Source organism: Bos taurus, chromosome 22, assembly GCF_002263795.3.
Source record: "Bos taurus isolate L1 Dominette 01449 registration number 42190680 breed Hereford chromosome 22, ARS-UCD2.0, whole genome shotgun sequence".
Classification (NCBI taxonomy): domain Eukaryota; kingdom Metazoa; phylum Chordata; class Mammalia; order Artiodactyla; family Bovidae; genus Bos; species Bos taurus.
The window spans coordinates 54,867,015-54,885,979 of record NC_037349.1 but is presented as its reverse complement, the minus strand read 5'-3'; the positions used below and the strand labels follow the sequence as shown (position 1 = coordinate 54,885,979).

At 48.7% G+C, this 18,965-nt stretch overlaps 1 protein-coding gene across 1 annotated transcript in view; it reads right to left on the bottom strand.

Moving 5' to 3' along the window:
• The window catches only part of SLC6A11 (solute carrier family 6 member 11), a 125,270-nt gene that overhangs the window by 98,814 nt on the left and 7,491 nt on the right, over window positions 1-18,965 (bottom strand). The gene's annotated exons all lie outside the window — the stretch shown is intronic.

The following is an 18,965-nucleotide window of genomic DNA, read 5'->3' as shown; positions in this document are numbered from 1 at the left end:
TGGGGGTTCGGAGATGGCATATGGGACAGTACAGTAAGAGCTATGTGGAGGACGTCCAGGGGAAGCACTGAACCTACTTCAGGGATCCCGGGAGATGGCAGGACCGTCCATAAACACTCCAGGTCCCTCCCTGAGGGGCGAGGGGTGACGACATGTTCCTGCTGAGCTCAGCTCTGGCCAGAGGACCTGCTGTGGCCAGTGGCACACAAGGCCCTTCAGACAGCGGCATTCAGAGCCAGGCGGTGTGGTCTGCCCTGTTCCTTCACACGAGTGTTGCTGTCCTAACAGAAGCATGTTTCCAAGCGGCCCTCTAGAAGCTCAAGTTCATGAAAGGATACGTGAGCCTTCCGGCCACCCTAGGTCACAGCCGCTATGTGAGCAAGAAATTCTGCTGAAAGACAAGTGCTGGATGATGTTACTTGTACGAGGAATCTAAAAATACAGCAAACTAGTAAATAAAACCAAAGAGCAGAAGACTCACAGATACAGAGAACAAACTAGTGGTTACCAGTGGGGAGAAGGAAGGCAGGGCAAGAGGAAATATAGGATAGGAGCTTCTTTAAAAAAATTATTACAGGGTTATTACAGGACTTCCTTGGTGGCTCAGATGGTAAAGAGTCTTCCTGCAATGCAGGATCCCTGGGTTGAGAAGATCTCTTGCAGAAGGGATTGGCTACCCACTCCAGGACTCTTACCTGGGAAACTCAGGACAGAGGAGCCTGGAGGGATACACAGTCCCTGGGATTGCAAAAGAGTCAGATATGACTGAGTGACTAACACACACGGGAATATATAAAGTCGTGTGTGTGAAACTTTTCTAAGTTGTAAAGCACTGTGGAATTTAAATAATCATTCATTCAAAAAAACCAGAACTCAATTTCTTCAGGCTACTAAGATCTTCATTACTGCAGCACAACCCAGACTATCCTGACTGCCACGGGGCTCAGAGAAAGCTTTGTGGAAGAAGTGACATTTGAGCTAGAATTTGAAGGATGATCGAGTTTAGCCAGAAGAGGGAGTGGGTAGAGATAGCTTCAGGTCCAGGGACAAGCACGAGCAATGTCCAGAAAACAGAGCATGGAGTACTCAGGGAACGTGGGGGCCCAGAGAGCAGAAGGGAAAAGCAGGGCAGACAGATATACAGAGGAAGCATCACTGGGAGCCCGGAACAGCGGGCCAAGGGGCAGGGGTGTCCAGGGGGCCCAGGCCACAGGATGCATCCAGCCACAGCCTCGCTTGGAACCCACCCATCCTTCAGAGCTGACACGGGCCTGTCTTTCACAGCAGATCCTGGGGCTTGTGTCTCTCCAGAGTCAGACTCTCCACGCTCCATATTGTCCAGAACCGTGGCATCAACACCAGCCCCCTCCACACTTGCTCCACGAACCCCATTTCAGCTGCCAAGCCACCCCCACGGGACCACGCTAGTCGCCTGGGCACTCTGGGAACGTCCTCTGAGAAAAGCAGCTCCCATCCCACCAAGCATGAAAGCCTCCCTCAGTGTCTATCTCCCTGGGAATCCACTCGGGGCCTGATTCTGCATTAATTACTCAATGACAACAATTAGCCCTGGTCTGCAGGCTCCCTCCAGCCCCAAACCCTGCTAGAGAAATCAGGCAGGCCCCCAGACAAAATTGGGCTGCGTGCAATCGGGGATTTACTCTGAAGAAAACCAGCTCTCACTAGACTGATAGCCAGAAAGGGGAACATCTACTTAAATACACATTTATTGAGCACATACTAGGTGCCAGGCACTACAATTATCCTGAGGATAAAGAAGTATGCACGTGCAGCTCTTGCCCTGTACTAGGAGGAGTTGGGCAAAAAGAAGGACCACCTGTTTGAGAAAGAAAGGAGACAGCTGCTTCGTTATAAAGGTTACTTTATTTGTTTCTCATGTCTTATCAGTCTTTGGCTTTAATTCACGTTAAAGTGAAGGGCTGTATTAAGTGAAACTTCTATTCTTATAACATCCTGGATAAAGAAATGGCAACCCACTCTAGTATTCTTGCCTGGGAAATCCTATGGACCAAGGAGCCTGGCGGGCTACGGTCCATGGGGTCACAAAAAGTCACATACAACTGAGCAACAGAGCACATTCTTATAACCGAGCAGCAAGATCCAGAGCATGATCCTTGTGGGATGCCTGCTGAAAATGTAAAAATTCCTGGGTCCCATCCTGGACCCATCAGGTCTGAATCCTTATGGAATGGTTCTGAGGAAGCTTGCATTTTGCTACATTTTCCCAAGGATTGCTAGTGCAGGGCAAGGCTTGGGTATCACTGCAGAAGTAGAATTTTCTGGTAATGAAGGAATAACTTAGAAACAACAAGGCTTTTTTTTTGAGAGAGAGAGAACATGAAGGGAGGGGGGCTTCTCTAATGCCTCAGACAGTAAAGAATCCGCCTGTAATGCAGGAGACCCAGGTTTGATCCCTGGGTCGGGAAGATCCCCTGGAGAAGGAAATGGCAACCCACTCCAGTATTCTTGCCTGGAGAATCCCATGGACAGAGGAGAATGACGGGCTACAATCCACGAGGTCACGAAGAGTTGGACATGACTGGGTGACTTTCACTACCACTATCACTATTTGAAGAGGGAGCTGGGGTCCTCTGAGAAGTTACTGAAGGGATGCACTGTCTCCCCAGAACACAGCAATACACTGCTGTGCCCGCTCACCCCCAAAATTCTGCAGGAACTTCAGGGTGCTCACCGACTTCCTTGTCTCCAGACCGAGAGCCTCGTAGCCGAGGATGCATACTCCCACCTGACATACTGCATACGATCTCCCCATCCCCGGCCCCTGAAAGCTTCCAGAACATCCATCAGCCGGTGAATGGGAAAGGACAACCCGGAGCAGAAGAGAAAGTGGCCGAGGCAGAGGGAGATGTCCGGGGTGCCGAGGACTCAGATCTAGCAGGGCCGCACGCACACACACGCCCTCTGACTGATGTCGTGGTTTTTCTGAACGGAGCATCTGAAACTGGAAACAGCGCGGGGACCCGGGGACAAAGTAGGGGTTAGACCTGCCAGGAGCGAGCCGGCGCAGGCCCCCTCAGCCACATTTTGGAGGCTGCACACTTTCGAGTCATGCAGCGGCTTCAGCGCCCTCTCGCTTAATTGAACAATCTAGTTCCCAGAATGGGAAGCACATTACTAAAAGCTACGCGGGATGAATGGCTCTTTTGTTCCACCAGACACTATTTGAAAACATCCTCAAACTATTTTCTTTAGGTTTTACCAGCGCTGACTCTAACTAGCATTGGACCTTGAGTTTCTAAAGAAAGGAGGCTCGGGGGGCCAGGTTCTCAGCCTGCAGGGCTGTGGGGTTGTTTTCAAACCCACAAGGGCAGCCTTTGAGAGCCTGGGGGCTGGGACACTCAACTCCGGAGACTTGGAGAAGGCACAGCTCTTCCTGGGGAAAGAAAAAAAAAAAACTTTCTTAATGACCCTCCCCCATGAAGTGCTGGGACAGAAGAAGGGTCTGAATAAAGAAGAGTCTGCTGCCAACACCCTGGCCAAAAAGGACCTCCCGACACCGTTTGGGGAGCAGGAGATGCTGCAGACTGCATGGGGCCCTTCGGAGGCATTCATTGACCTGGGTTATACTGTGCACCTACTGTGAGACAGGCAGGAAAGCAGGTTCTTCACGTGGCATTTTTTTTTCAGGCCATTAAGACTATGCCTGGAGATTTCCTAACCCTAACCCAGCACTTGAAGGTGTAATGTCTCTGCTTCTTCAGCCCTCAGCACGTACAGAAATGCCTGGGCTTGAAACCGAGCTCTGCTCCCTACCAGCTGTGTGACCCTGGGGAAGGGGCATCACCCCTTTCCACAGGTTTTCTCTTTGTTGCTGTATTTTTTTCTTAGTCTTTTTTTTTTAACATTTATTTATTTTCAATTGGAGGATAATTGCTTTACAATATTGTGTTGGCTCCTGCCATACATCAACATGAATCAGCCATAGGTATACACGTGTTCCCTCCCTCCTGAAGCTCCCACCCACCTCCCACCCCATCCCACCCCTCTAGGTGGGATTTGAGCTTCTTGCATCATGTAGCAAATTTCCACCATCATCTACTTTTACATACAGTAATGTCTCTGTTTCAATGCTAATCTCTCCATTTGTCCCACCGTCTCCTCCTCCCCACCGCCATATCCACAAGTCTGCTCCCTAGGTCTGTGTCTCTCTTGGTTTTCAAGCAGGAACTCATTTTACCCTCCTAACAATCCTTGATGAAGGTGCGGTTGTTATCATCATTTCAAAGATGGGGAAACTGGCGTGCCAGGCGATCAGGTAACTTGCCCAAAGTCACTGAGAGCAAGTGACAGGGTCGGGATCTGAACCCAGGGATCCTGGCTCCAGGGCCCAGACATTCACCTGTGGTGCCTGCTCCTTAGACTCCCGAATGACACGAAAATCACCCTTCCTGTCTTTACAAATCAAAGGCATGTACCCCAAAGCTACTTCACGTGTCTTCATGTGCTGGGGAAAAGCAGTACCCGGCACGCGTCCTTCATGAATTTATCAATTTATTCAAGTGACGCTTATGAAGGTGTCTTCAGTGTTGGGTACTGCGCTACACTTGGTGCCCTTCAGGGGCTCACGGTCCACTGGGGAAGACGGCCTGGTGAACAGAGCAGAGTGTGGAGAGGGTGAGGACAGGGAGCAGCAGGGGACCCTCACTGCAAGTCCAGCCAGTGTCAGGATGTGGGGGTGGGGTGGGGAGGTCCTGGGGGGCAGGAGGACAGTTAACAAAGAAGAGGGAGGCATTGGGGGCAGAAAGGCCACCAAAGGCAAAAGCTGGGAGGCTGGAACCAGGGCTCCCGGAGGCCAGAGAAGGGCTCAGTGTGCAGCAGGCAGCGGGGTGAGAAGCAAGGGCGAGGACAAGGCTGGAGTGATGAGCAGGTGAGCCTTGCTGAGGGGCAGGCGCCTCCTCCTGAGGGTGATGGAAGCCTGGGAGAACCTCACAAAGGGGCAAGGCTCCGTCAGGTGCATGTTTTGGAAAGCTCTCTTTGGTTGCAGTGGGAAGATTGGCCGGTAGGCGTGGAATGGAGCAAGGTGCCCAGTGTGGAAACTTTTGCATTAACTAGGACAATAAAGAAGGAAGGGCTGGAGTAAGGTAGGGAAATGACCCTGGAGGGGAAAAGGCGGGCTGAGGAGCAGCAGAGACACCAGGTGGCTCCCTGGGAGTGGCAGGTAGCAGGGAAGTGGGAGGTCCAGGCTGACACCAGGTGTGTACCTGAATGGATACACGGGGGTGGCAGGGGGAGTCGTTAGCTGAGCAGGAGTGAACCGTTAAGTAGGGTAGAAGAGGAGGAGGTGGAGAGTCAGCCAGTCTTTTAGATAAGGCGATTTTGAGATGCCCGTGGAACCCCCAGGAGGCTGCAAGGGCCGGAGGCAGCTGAGTCTCTGGCTGTAAAAGCTCACAACAGAGATGCAGGGAGGAGGTCAGACCTGAGCCCTTGGCCATCAAGTGTTCGGGGAGAGCATGAGGTCGACTGGGCAGAGGTGGAGAAATGAGCAGGAGGGGCACCCAGAGCCCCATCATTTACAGGCAGAGAAGACGACGGAGGAGCCCTCTCAGAGGACAGAGAAGGGCTGGGCATCCCTGGAGAAGGCGGTGTCTGCAGGCAGAAGGAAAGGGCTTTCCGACAGCCTGGTGAGAGGGACAGCGCTGTGGGGTTCGGAACCTGGGAGGTAGGGGAAGCAAGGAGAGCTGCTCAGCCCTGGTGGGGCAGGCTTCAGATAGCGGTGCATGTGGGGAGGTGAGACCTGCTGAGACGGCTCTTTGGGGAAGCTGCTCTGATGGGGTCGGAGGCTGGTAGTTCTTGGCCACAGGGTACCAGGGCCGTCTTACATTTGTTTCATTTTCAGGTTGGCACGACTGGGAAAGAGTCAGGAGGGAGGGAAAAGTTTCAAATACAGGATGGAATGGGGGACAAGGGAGGAAAGAGTGGGTAGAAGTCTGAGATGGGCAACAGGAGCAAAGTCCACAGGTGGAGACATCATTTCTGCGGGAAGAGGAGGGAGAGTTGGGGAATCCAACAGGTGAGTTTAAAAGCAAACCATCCTTGTTGAGAGATTCTCGGAGGAAGGAACAAGAAGGAGCTGGTGGCAGAGGTGACTGTGGCGGGTGCCACATGAGAGTCCTCATATCTCACACATTCAGTCCTCACGGCAACATAACCACCCTGAGGACATTCTTATACCCATTCTACAAGTGGGGCAACTGAGGTCCAGAAAGGCCAAGCAACTGACCCAGATTGGGACCCAAAACAGGGTTCAGATGATGATGCCCACAGCCTTGGCAGAAGCTGGCCCCAGAAAGAGGAGGCCTTCTGCTCAAGGCTTCTCCTCTGTCCTCCATGGTCTCAAGGAAGTATCTAGATCTGATCCTGCAACACCCTCATTGCCCTCTCCATGCCCCCCTCCCCGCCCCTTACACACAGAGGGGCTGAGTCTGGAGGGGAGTCCCACACCCGGCACTTCCCTTCCAAACACCAGCTTCCAGACCCGAGAGCGGTTTGACCTGAGGAAGCAGAGGTGGAGCAGGCCCCTCTCCCACCACGGCAGAGAGCTCGGGGGCAGGCGGTGTGGGAATAGGCCCCCAGCTGGTGGGGGGGGGCTCATCCTAATGTCCAGCATGTAGCCAGTATACACATCACCTTTCTTTAACCTGTCATGGATGGGAGCGCTGCCGGGGATGTGGAGACCGCCCTAAATACTGGCACTGAGGGGCCGAGCTATAAATAGCCTTGCTCGGGTGTCCTCTCCAGGTCTCCCAAAGCAACAAACAAACAAAAAAACAGCTGATCACCCAAACAAAGGCGTCTTCCCTGCCCCCTCGGGGTCCTGCTCTCACCTCCCTGGCCCAGTGCGGGCCATCAACTCTCCCCGTGTCAGGGGTCTGCTCCTGCAGGGCCCTCGGTGGAGGCACCAAACCGAGCTGGGGACTCAGAGCAAGGACCCTCCTGGCAGGAAACTCAGGCCTCCGCATCACGCATTCCCTCGGGAGAATGACCGAGTGTTACCTGCGGGCTGCTCAGTGCCCTAAGAACAGGGGCTGCGGTGATGAGGAAGGCAGATGACTTGCCCTCTGGGAGGAGACAGGTGAAGACAAGGACAGGGACAGTTGGCATTTCCTTCCTGCTCACTGAGGTCAGTGCAACCACGATTCCCAGTTTACAGATGGGAAAACCGTGGCTTAGGGAAGCAATGTGCCCAGAAAGGCAGAGGCTGAAGCCACAAGTGCTCAACCTGAGAGACAGAGCTCGGACCCACAGCCCTGTCTTGGGAAGATGGACCAGAAATGTGTCACTCAGGGTCGACAACAAGGCAATGAAGCTGGTCTGTAACGTGTGGAGTTCCCGCACCAATTTCTTCTGTGGCTGCAGAAATCCTCCCAGATCGTGTGGAAGTCCCCTCCAGTCCTGAACACATCCTACACTTCTCCATTGCCCAGGATCCATCCCACAGTTCTTTCTGCCAGGAATGTCTCTCTCAGTTCTTACGTGCCTTCACAATTGTGCCTGTCCTTCAAGCACCAGCTCAAATAATACAAAACCTTACCAAGTGCTTCCCTGGTCTGTACCTGTACAGACCAAGAACCAAACCGAGAACCTCCTTAACCCTGAAGATGCAGTGACCATCTATGTTGACCTCTGACCTAGAAATGCCTGATGCACACACTGTTTCTATATCAAATGCCAGACAGTACAGACTTAGGCTTCACAAGGTGCATGGTCTCTGTTCCAACTATTCAACTCTACCCTTGCTGTGTGAAAGCAGCCAGAGACAATTTGTAAACAAATGCTGTGGCTGTCTTCCAATAAAACTTTATTTACAAAAACAGGCAGCAGATGGGTTTGGTCCATGGTTTTCTGACCTCTGTCCTAGGCTAATGCTTCCCAAAGAACACTAATCCTGTATGGTACCCTGAGGTCATACAGGGACCTCACTGAGGAATGGCCCTCTTTAGAGAGTCCCAGTGCTCATTAGAATATTAAAGGCTCTGAGAAGTCCTGCAATAAAGGCATCTCTATAGCTCTGTCTGTCTGGGCTTCCCTGGTGGCTCAGATGGTAAGGAATTTGCCTGCAATGCAGGAGACAGCGTTCAATCTCTGGGTCAGGAAGATCCTCTGGAGAAGGGAATGGCTACCCAGTCCTGTATTCTTGCCTGGAGAATTCCATGGACAGAGGAGCTTGGCAGGGTATAGTCCATGGGGTCAAAAAAAGTTGTATGTGACTGAGCAACTAACAATAGCTCTGTCTAACCCATTGTTTCCCAAACTTACTTAGAACTATTCTTCATTAAAGTGCAAATTAAGACCAAAATGAGATGCCACTTCATGCCCACAAGGGTGCACCCACGAGAATGGCTTAATCAAAAAGATAGACAATAATAAGTATCTTCAAGAACATATGTGAAATAGATGACCAGTCCAAGTTCGATGCATGAAACAGGGCACTCAAAGTCAGTGTACTGGGACAACCCAGAGGGATGGCATAGGGAGGAGGTGGCAGGGGGGATTCAGGACGGGGGGGGGGGGGGGTGGACACAGGTACACCGTGGTTCATTCATGTCGATGTATGGCAAAAACCACCACAATATTTTAAAGTAATTAGCCTCCAATTAAAATGAATAAATTAAAAAAAAATTACACCAAGGCAAGCAATCACACTGGGACCAGAGAAATCAAAATGTGTACTCGTCCCACCAAAAATGTACAGTCTTTTCTGTCAACATATTGAAATCATAATATCACTCATACATATCCAAGAATTTTTGTTGAACTTTGACTTCTAAAAATGTACTATTCTTCAAGTATAATTTTTTCTATCTCGTCACTTTCTTGTTAATTAGTATAAAAAATAATATTTGGAGTAACTCCTTAAGATAGACCCATAAAAAGTATATTCCTAGCCAATCTGAATAAATCAAGAGCATCTGCTAAAAAAGAAAAAAAAAAAGGAATACGGAGAAATGGAACTCATATATTTCTGGCAGGAGTGTAAAATAGTTCAGCCACATTGGGAAAGTTTGACAGTTTGTTAAAAAGGTGAACATAAAACTCAGCCTTTGCAAAACCCCTAGGTTCTTCAAACCCCATCTGAATGCAGAGTTCCAATAGCGAGGAGAGATGAGAGAGCCTTCCTCAGTGATCAATGCAAAGAAATAGAGGGAAACAACAGAATGGGAAAGACTAGAGATCTCCTCAAGAAAATTAGAGATACCAAGGGAATATTTCATGCAAAGATGGGCACAATAAAGGACAGAAACGGTATGGACCTAACAGAAGCAGAAGATATTAAGAAGAGGTGGCAAGAATACACAGAAGAACTATACAAAAAAGATCTTCACAACCCAGATAATCATGATGGTGTGATCACTCACCTAGAGCCAGACATCCTGGAATGTGAAGGCAAGTGGGCCTTAGGAAGCATCTCTACGAACAAAGCTAGTGGATGTAATGGAATTCCAGTTGAGCTATTTCAAATCCTAAAAGATGTTGCTGTTAAAGTGCTGCACTCAATATGCCAGCAAAATTAGAAAACTCAGCAGTGGCCACAGGACTGGAAAATATCAGTTTCCATTCCAATCCCAAAGAAAGACAATGCCAAAGAATGTTCAAACTACCAAACAATTGCACTCATCTCACACTCCAGCAAAGTAATGCTCAAAATTCTCCAAGCCAAGCTTTAATAGTACCTGAACCATGAACTTCCAGATGTTCAAGCTGGATTTAGAAAAGGCAGAGGAACCAGAGATCAAATTGCCAACATCCACTGGATCATTGAAAAAGCAAGAGCTCCAGAAAAACATAAATTTCTGCTTTATTGATTACACCAAAGCCTTTGACTGTGAGGATCACAACATACTGTGGAAAATTCTTCAAGAGATAGAAATACCAGACCACTTTTCCTGCCTCTTGAGAAATCTGTATGCAGGTCAAGAAGCAACAGTTAGAACCAAACAAGGAACAACAGACTGGTTCCAAATTGGGAAAGGAGTATGTCAAAGCTATATATTGTCACCCTGCTTATTTAACTTACATACAGAGTACTCACGCAAAATGCCATGCTGGATGAAGCACAAGCTGGAATCAAGATTGCCAGGAGAAACAGCAATAACCTCAGATACGCAGATGAAACCACACTTTATGGCAGAAGGTGAAGAGGAACTAAAGAGCCTCTTGATGAAAGTGAAAGAGGAGAGTGAAAAAGCTGGCTTAAAACTCAACATTCAAAAACCTAAGATCATGGCATCCAGTCCCACCACTTCATGGCAAATAGCTGGGGAAATAATGAAAAGAGTAACAAACTTTATTTTCTTGGGCTCCAAAATCACTGAAGATGGTGACTGCAGCCATGAAAGAAAACCATGCCCAACCTAGACAGCATATTAAAAAGCAGAGATAGTACTTTGCTGACAAAGGTCCATCTAGTCAAAGCTATGGTTTTTCCAGCAGTGATGAATGACTGTGAGAGTTGGACTATAAAGAGAGCTGAGTGCCAAAGAATTGATGCTTTTGAACTGTGGTGTTGAGAGTCCCTTGGACCGCAAGGAGATCAAAACAGTCAATCCTAAAGGAAATCAGTCCTGAATATTCATTGAAAGGACTGATGCTGAAGCTGAAGCTCCAATAATCTGGCCACCTGTTGCGAAGAACTGACTCATTGGAAAAGACCCTGATGCTGGGAAAGACTGAAGGCAGGAGGAGAAGGGGATGACAGAGGATGAGATGGTCAGATGGCATCACTGACTCTAAGGACATTAGTTTGAGCAACCTCTGGGAGTTGGTGATGGACAGGGGAGCCTGGCGTGCTGCAGTCCATGGGGTTGCAAAGAGCCAGACACGACTGAGTGACTGAAGTAAACTAGGTTATTCAAAAATAGCCCCAAACTGAAAACTACCCAAATGTCCATCAACTCACAGTCAGACAAACGAAACTAAATTAATTAATTAATTAAATGGAATATTAGCCACAAAAAAGAATAAAGCGGTGACACATGCTGGAACATGAATGAAGCCTGGAAACATTTTGCTAAGTGAAAGAGGGCATTGAGCAAGGACCTCACATTGTATGACTCCACTGAGTATGTGATATCCAGACTACATGAATTCAAGAAACAGACAGCAGGTGAGCAGTTGCCTGGCAGTGGGGCTGAGATGAACTATAAATGGGCATGAGAGATCTTGTTAGGATGATGAACACAGTCCAAAACAGTCTTGTGGTGACAACTTCACGTTTGGCAAGTTTACTCAAGTTATACACCTAAAAGGGGCACAGTTTACAGTATGTAAATACACCACCAAGTCATTTAAAGGCAGTGCCCCACCATGCTTCTGCCTTTCCAAAGCAATACGTCCAGAGTGTGCAGAACACGCTCTGGCAGAGATAACAGTGTGCAGGTTATCCTGTGTCACACCCACTGCCCACAGCAGACTCAGGCTCCAGGAAGGTGTGGACCTTGCCACGGACCACAGGCAGTGAGTGGCAGAGCCTGGCCTTGCACCCCCATCTCCTGACCCCAAGCTCAACACCTATTCTAGTCCCGCATGGCTGGAGGGTAAGATCAGCAACACAGGAGGCAATAAGAAGAGGCATCTATACGCAGGGATCCCATGCAACGGAAAGGGTCTCACTGCCCCGAGGCTGGGGTCCCAGCGCCCTGGGGTTCCTGCCCTTCTCCCCCTTGGCAGGACTCAGCATAGCTCCAAAGTGCTGCCCAAGCCTTCCACACCTCCCCGAGTATAGCAGCTCTGTATTACAAGTGGTCAAAGGCTCAGAGAGGGTCTGACATCACATTCTGTGTTAAGGCTGGCAGAGAGTCACTGTCTGCTCCAGAGGGGGTGGTGGGCAGGAAACACACATGACATGGGAAAAGTCCTGGATGAGAGATCCGGCGTGGGAGTGTGTGCGTATGGGGCGTCTTCCCCCCCATCCTCCCCCCACACCCGCTGGAGGCCTCCATTCTTTAAATGTCACCTGAACCACCTGAGCTGTGGGGCGGAAGCGGGGACAGGCTGAGGATGGGTAAGACACAGGGGTGAGAGGAGCTACGACTGTTGATGGACCACTGGCCCCCGCCCCACCTCCGTCGCTGTACGCTGACTGCGCCTGCACCTGGAAGGGTGGCGGGGCACACCTGTTTCTCCAGGGAGGAAGCTCAAGTTCAGAATTGCACACCAGGGTCCCCATGAGTGAGCAGGAGAGTCAGGTTCCAGCTCTGGGGCTTCTTCCTAATCTTCCAGGTCTTCCAGGGAAAGCATGGAGCTGAGAGTGTGTGTGTGTGTGTGTGTGTGTGTGTGTGTGTGTGTCTGTAAAATCTGGAGAGTTTCAAACACTTTCTCTTGGCTTTATCAGAATACGGAATTGAGATAATGCACTAAAATTTGGGAGCAGGCCCTTCTGTGTGACTCTCTGCCTGAGCCTGAATTAAAGCCACTCATGAACCCCTTGTGCCACCAGCTGCGGGGCCACAATACACACTGGGGGGCCAGCCTCAATCTCCATCTGTCATCACAGCAGATCAGAGCCTGCTCGCCTCACACACAACATCTGGCTCAGCTGGAAACCAGTGTTCTGCTAAAAGCAAGGTTCAAGTCATTTCCTAAAGGTGCCTCTTGAAATCCAAGAAGACATAAGCCAACTGGTTTTCTGTGTTTTTGTTGTACTGGGCGCTGGAGACTTAAGTCCTTCCTCGTTCATCCCTCCCTCCCTCCATCATTACATAGAGCTGTGGGGCTGGAGAAGTCTCTTGAGAGTCCCGTGGAATGCAAGGAAATCAAACCAGCCAATCCTAAAGGAAATCAACCCTGAAGATTTCATTGGAAGGACTGATGCTCATGCTGAAGCTCCAATACTTTGGCCACCTGATGTGAAGAGCCAACTCGTTGGAAAAGACCCTGATGCTGGGAAAGATTGAGGGCAGGAGAAGCCGGCAACAGAGGATGAGATGGTTGGATGGCATCACTGAATCAAGGGACATGAGTCTGAGGAAACTCCAGGAGATAATGAAGGACAGGGAGGCCTGGCGTGCTGCAGTCCATGGGGTCGCCAAGGCTCAAACACGACTTAGTGACTGAACAACTACGATCTGCCGCAAAACTCTCCCTTTGAGAACCCAGTGCCTCAGGACTGCAGAGCGGAGGGACGGGCCAGTGGGGTTCTGCCCCGAGATAAAACAGGCAGCCGATGGCGTTTCAGTCACGGGCAAGAGGAACATGCAAGGAAGGGTGGAGGGACACAGCAGGGATCAGAGAGGCCGGCTCTCAGCCCAGCTCCAGCTCTTGCTCTCCAAGAAAGGCACTCTGGATGAGCCCCGTAACCTCTTCCTGCCTCAGAATCCCCTGAGATGAGAATCTGTCCAGTGATGCCTAACCATCTCTCCCATGGGCGGGTGGAATAAATGAAGCGATGGGCCTGGAGGGCCATGCTTGGGGCCAGGGTACACAGCAAGTGCTTAGTAACTAACCGTGACCTCCTTTCTCTTCCTGCACACATCAGAATGTAAAAGGAACCTCAGACACAACTCTTGCAGTTCAGTAAATCCCTGCTTCCCATGACTCAGTGTGAGACACCCACTATTTGTGAAAACAAATCTCCTCATAGCAGATTTTATATACAAGTATCTTTACTCTAATGTTCAAGAATGAGTAATATTTTATAGATCACAGCTCTTCCGCAGTTACTAAGCCCAACTGTTCCTCCTCCTCCTCCCCCTCCTCCTCTCATTTTCCAGACAAAGAAAATGAGCTGCAAACAGATTCAAGCAGTGAGCCCAAAGCTGGTAAGTGGAAGCAACAGTATTTAAATTCTTGCTGTCTGGCTTTAAAGCCTAGGTCTCTGTCTGCATCCTCGCATCTTATCACTACACTTCTCTGGAACATTTCAGCACCTGGATATACAAGCAGAGCCTCCACCCTGAGCTTCTGCTCTCAGCATCGTGTTCAGACCTCCTCATCTATTTATTGGTCCTTCTAGGGCCCCGGGGGCTCTGGGCAAGCAGGGACCCCTGGTGTTGACAAGCCGGGGCAGACAATTGCCAGCAGCAACGAGAGTGAAGAAGCACTGCTCTCTGCTCTGTCGGGGGAGGCCTGGTTCGTGCTTCGGGGATGGTTATCCAGGGAGGGTCTGGTGGATACCAGCAAGTCTGAAAAACAGACTTAGGCAAGTAACTCCTCCCTGCTTCAGCATCATGGAAAATAAAATCGCATTGTATGCAGTTTTTTCCTTCTTCTACTCAGACATACTTCCTACATTTTTCTACAAGAAAGCACAGGTGACTTTGGCAATAAGGAAATCAAGTGTTCACCAGAGAACCCACTTCTATAAAGGGGAGCTGATCTAAGAGATGAATGACGTTTCTGAACCTGGGAATGTACACTCTTCAATGCACAGGGCAAAAGTGAAGTAAGACGACACTGACCTCCACAGGGTTGAGAAACTCATTCACTCATTCATCCACTCTTCCACCCATGCATGTTAATAAATATTTATTGAGCACTTAGAATGTGCTGGCAGGACAACAGTGAACAAAACAGGACAGTCCTTGCTGGCATGGGGCTTTCAGTCTAACAGAGACAGAAAGAGAATAAACTAGTAAATAAAGGCACAAGGATTTCAAGTAAGTCCTATGTAGACAACAAAACAGACAGATGGGGTAGAGAAGGACTAGGGTACTGACTCAGCTGGATGGGCTGGGAGAGCTTACTGAATGACATTTGAATTAACACTTGATGATAAGAAAGAGCCAGATACACGAGGAACTGGTGAGGAATCTTCTAAGCAAAGGGACTCTTCTCTACAAAAGCCTGAGACTGAGCCTAGAACAGGCCCAGGACATACCAAGGGCACCAGTCCAGAGAAGGGGAGTGGGCAGAAGGGGAGATGAGGCTGTGAGGGAGGCAGGGGCAACCCCAGAACCACAGAAAGAATTAAGAGTGTCACTTCAGCAACTCTGAGTCCAAATTCTGTGTCCAAATGAAAATCAAGTGGCCACGTGATTTAAAAATACACAAATTTTTAAAACCTCCTCCAGTAGAGAAACCAAAAAGACAAGACTGCATCCTTCTGAATAAAGATAGAGAAGAAATTACCCTTAGAGCTTAATGCAGGCTTAGCACACAATATGCTCACAACAAATGTGAGCTGAACGGATGCCCTGCAAAAGCACTTTCAATTGTACGCATGGCGAACATGCACTTGCTTGCAAAACCGTGGACAAGAGAGATGAGAGTGCCTAGAAAATAAAGTGAAAAAGAACACAGTCCATCTGATGCCACAATGCTGGTAACACTCTTATAGCACTCAATCCCCACAGGGCACACGGGCTTAAAATGCAGAATAGCAAACACATTGAGATAAATGCACAGGTGCCAGACGCATAATGAGTTACTAAGGGAAACCAGGGTGGCTTGATTTTGAAATCTGACATCAGGAAGACAAGCCACCCCTGCCCCACAGGCCCCCTGCCCGACCCAGAACCCGGGACTGACCCAGAGCCTGAGCTGTTCTCAGTGGCTAAGACAGTCATTTTAATTATTCCCTGAAAGGGGAAATGAACCTTCAAGATGTCAGAAGCCCAAGGTCAGGGTAAAGGCAGGGCCAGCCATGGGCAGGGAAGTAGCAGCTTATAACTGATTTTATGAGATCCACAGGCTTGTCTCTCCTCCGTTTCTAGAGGGCTAGGACCGCATCTTCTACTTCCACCACTCCCAGCTACGCCAGTTTCCTTCTCACATGCACCAGGAGCTCAGGTGTTTGCTGAATGAATGAACAAGCACCCAGCTGAGGTAGTCTATTCTGACCAAGCCGTGTGGCCCTGAATGAGACTCCTGGGGTTAGAGGCAGCAGGGACAGGACACTAAGAGCACAGTGTAGACAGGAATCAGACACACGAGGAAACAGCAAAGAGAACTAGGAAAGACACACTTTCAAGGACACCTGATCCAATACTTGAAGCGTTGTCACACAGGGAAGGAATCAGGCATATTTCCTCTAAAGCCCCAGAAGCCAATCTTTGGCTGAGTTCAAGGAAGAACTTCCTCCTAGCATGGCATTTGCCAGGCTGTGTTTAGTGGAATGCTAGCATTCCGGGGTTGGGGAGGGCAGGGGGATGAGGGGAAAGATTCCAAACGACTGCACGGGAAAATACGTTTGGGAATTTCAGCTAATCAAAGGTAATGGATATTCTTATTGGAGGGCACAGCTTTCAGCCCTTCTCAAGTTTATGTGGCCCCAAACAGTTTTTCACAGGATGCTACAAACATCTCACAGAGTGTCTATGTTCCAAGTTCACCTCTGGGGAAAAGATGAATTAGAGCTGTCTGATACAAACATCTTATGAAGGAAGGAAGGAGTGTCACACCAGAATTGGATGTAGAATTCAACACTGTGTGAAAAGTGAAAGTTTAGTCACTCAGAAGTGTCCAATTCTTTGTGACCCCATGGACTGTAGCCCACCAGGCTCCTCCATCCACAGGATTTTCCAGGCAAGAGTACTGGAGCGGGTTGCCATTTCCTCCTTCAGAGGATCTTCCTGACCCAGGGATCGAACCCGGGTCTCCCTCATTGTAGGCAGATGCTTTACCGTCTGAGCCACCGGAGAAATGCACAACATAGATGATACAAATACAATCAGAGTAGAAAACTGGAACCATGGGCTCATTCTGCCATTGACTTTCATCTTGAATGACCGAGTAGCAGGCAAAAAGGCCCAGTTACTTGTGAGGACACAGACTAACTGTCCCCTCCCACCACTTGGTGTCCAAATGAGTGGGTAACATAGATATTATGGGCTTCTCAGGTGGCTCAGTGCTAAAGAACTTGCCTGCCAATGCAGGAGATGCAAGAGACTCAGGTTTAATCCCTAGGTCGGGAAGATTCCCTGGAGGAGGGCACAGCAACCCACTCCAGTATTCTTGCCTGGAGAATCCCATGAACAGAGAGCCTGGTGGGCTCCAGTCCATAGTGTTGCAAAGAACTGGACATGATTGAACCGATCAAGTATGCATGCACACATGGATATTACAAAGGGATCCTCGAAGCAGTCAGTGCTGTTCTGAGGAGCTTAGGGATAAGATGAGTACTTGCCAGAGCCCACTTTGACTCTCCTCATGTACTATTTTCTAGAAAATACTGTCTGCTCGCCTTCCTCCCATGTACCTTTACATTTGGTAAATATTCACTGAGGGTCTTCCATATACCAGCAGTGGGGAGCAAAATCAGAAAAGGCGCTGCTTCATGACAGCCTCCTGGGGAATTCAGACAAACATGCTGCACAAATAAGAACTTAATCCAGGTTTCCCATACACATTACAAAGGAAATGAATGGTACAAAACAGCGTAAGTTACACAGAGACCTCGTCCAGTGTAGGACTTCGGGTTCTGTTCTCTGAGGGACCACAGAGACCATCTTTTGCTGTCCTCAAATGTGCAGGTCCAAAACATGCCTATAGGAAACTACAGTCCACTGGGGCTGGAAAAGGCCAGGTGGCGCCCCTCCCACCCCCCTACACACAAAGAAGCCTCCACTCCGGCACAGTGTCACACGGATGATCAATGTGACTGACTCAGTAGGTCATAGTCAAATAGAGCATCACCGACTCAATGGGTATGAGTCTGAGCAATCTCCGGGAGATAGTGAAGGGGGGAAGCCGGGCATGCTACGATCCATGGGGTCGTGAAGAATCAGACATGACTGAGAAACTGAACAACAACAGTGGGTCTGGACAGGGCTGGAGAGTTTGCATTTCCAACCACGCAGTGCTTCTTTGCCAACCACATTAGGGAGCACTACTTCATCAGGCATTTTAAACAACCTAAATACACTGAGGGCTATACCATGTTCATGAACAGAGAGGCTCAATCACCACGGTGTCAGTTTTCTCAGATTAACCTATAAAATCCATTATCCTCCCAGCCAAAGCCCCCACAGAGTTGTTCTGTTCTTTATCGTTATTTTTTTTTTAACTTGACAAGCTTATTCTAAAGTTCATCTGGAAGACTAAAGTAATTTTGGAAAACAGCAAAGCGAGGGACCTGTGTTGTGGGTTCAAGGCTTAAAATTAAACTTTAGGTATAGCACTGACACACAGTCAGCAAAATAGATGAAGAGATCACGGTGCCCTCAAATAGATCTATGCTTTTAAAAACTTTATATGGAAGATGGCATTACAAATCAGTAAGGAAAGGATGAATGATTCAGCAAATACTGCTGGAGAAATTGGTTATTTATATAAAAAATAAAACTGGATTCCTACTTCGTATCTTATACAAAATAATATTCCAGGTAGATTATATTCCTGAATGTGAAAAAAAACTTTAAAACTCTTGGAAGAAAACCCAGAAATATATATATATTTTGTTTGTTTGTTTTGCAACTTTGAGGTAGGGAACTATATCTTAAATAAGACACTCACTGTGCAAACCAGAAAGAAAAATACTGGCAGCTTTGAATTCAATATAGTTGAAACTTCTGTATACTATACATAAATAGTGAAGAAAAGCCACACACTAAGAATGGTATCTGGCTAAATTTTTTTAAAAAATCACTCATAAAACCACTGCTCCTCTACACTATTATTCATCAGCACTAGGGTAGGGGAGGTTCTTCAATGAAGTCAGACCTTTTCAAACTGAAAAGCCTCAGTGAGCCTTTATCCAGTCTTCAACCCATAGAGGAAACTTTTCTTCCATTCCTGGGGCACTGCACAATTCTGCACATACACAGTGTAAATGATGCCCTCTAGGGTCGTGCAGTGAACAACTTATACAACCGTATATGGCAGCCCTGCAACTCCAAGGGCTACAGATCCCTTTGGAACACCGATGACAAATGCCCTTCTCTGGGAAAATGCCCACCCACACAACTACTGCCTATAAAGTCAGTGGATTCAGGCGCTGTCCCCAAAACCATCAACAGCCTTCTGTTGGTCAAACACTCCCAGGTATG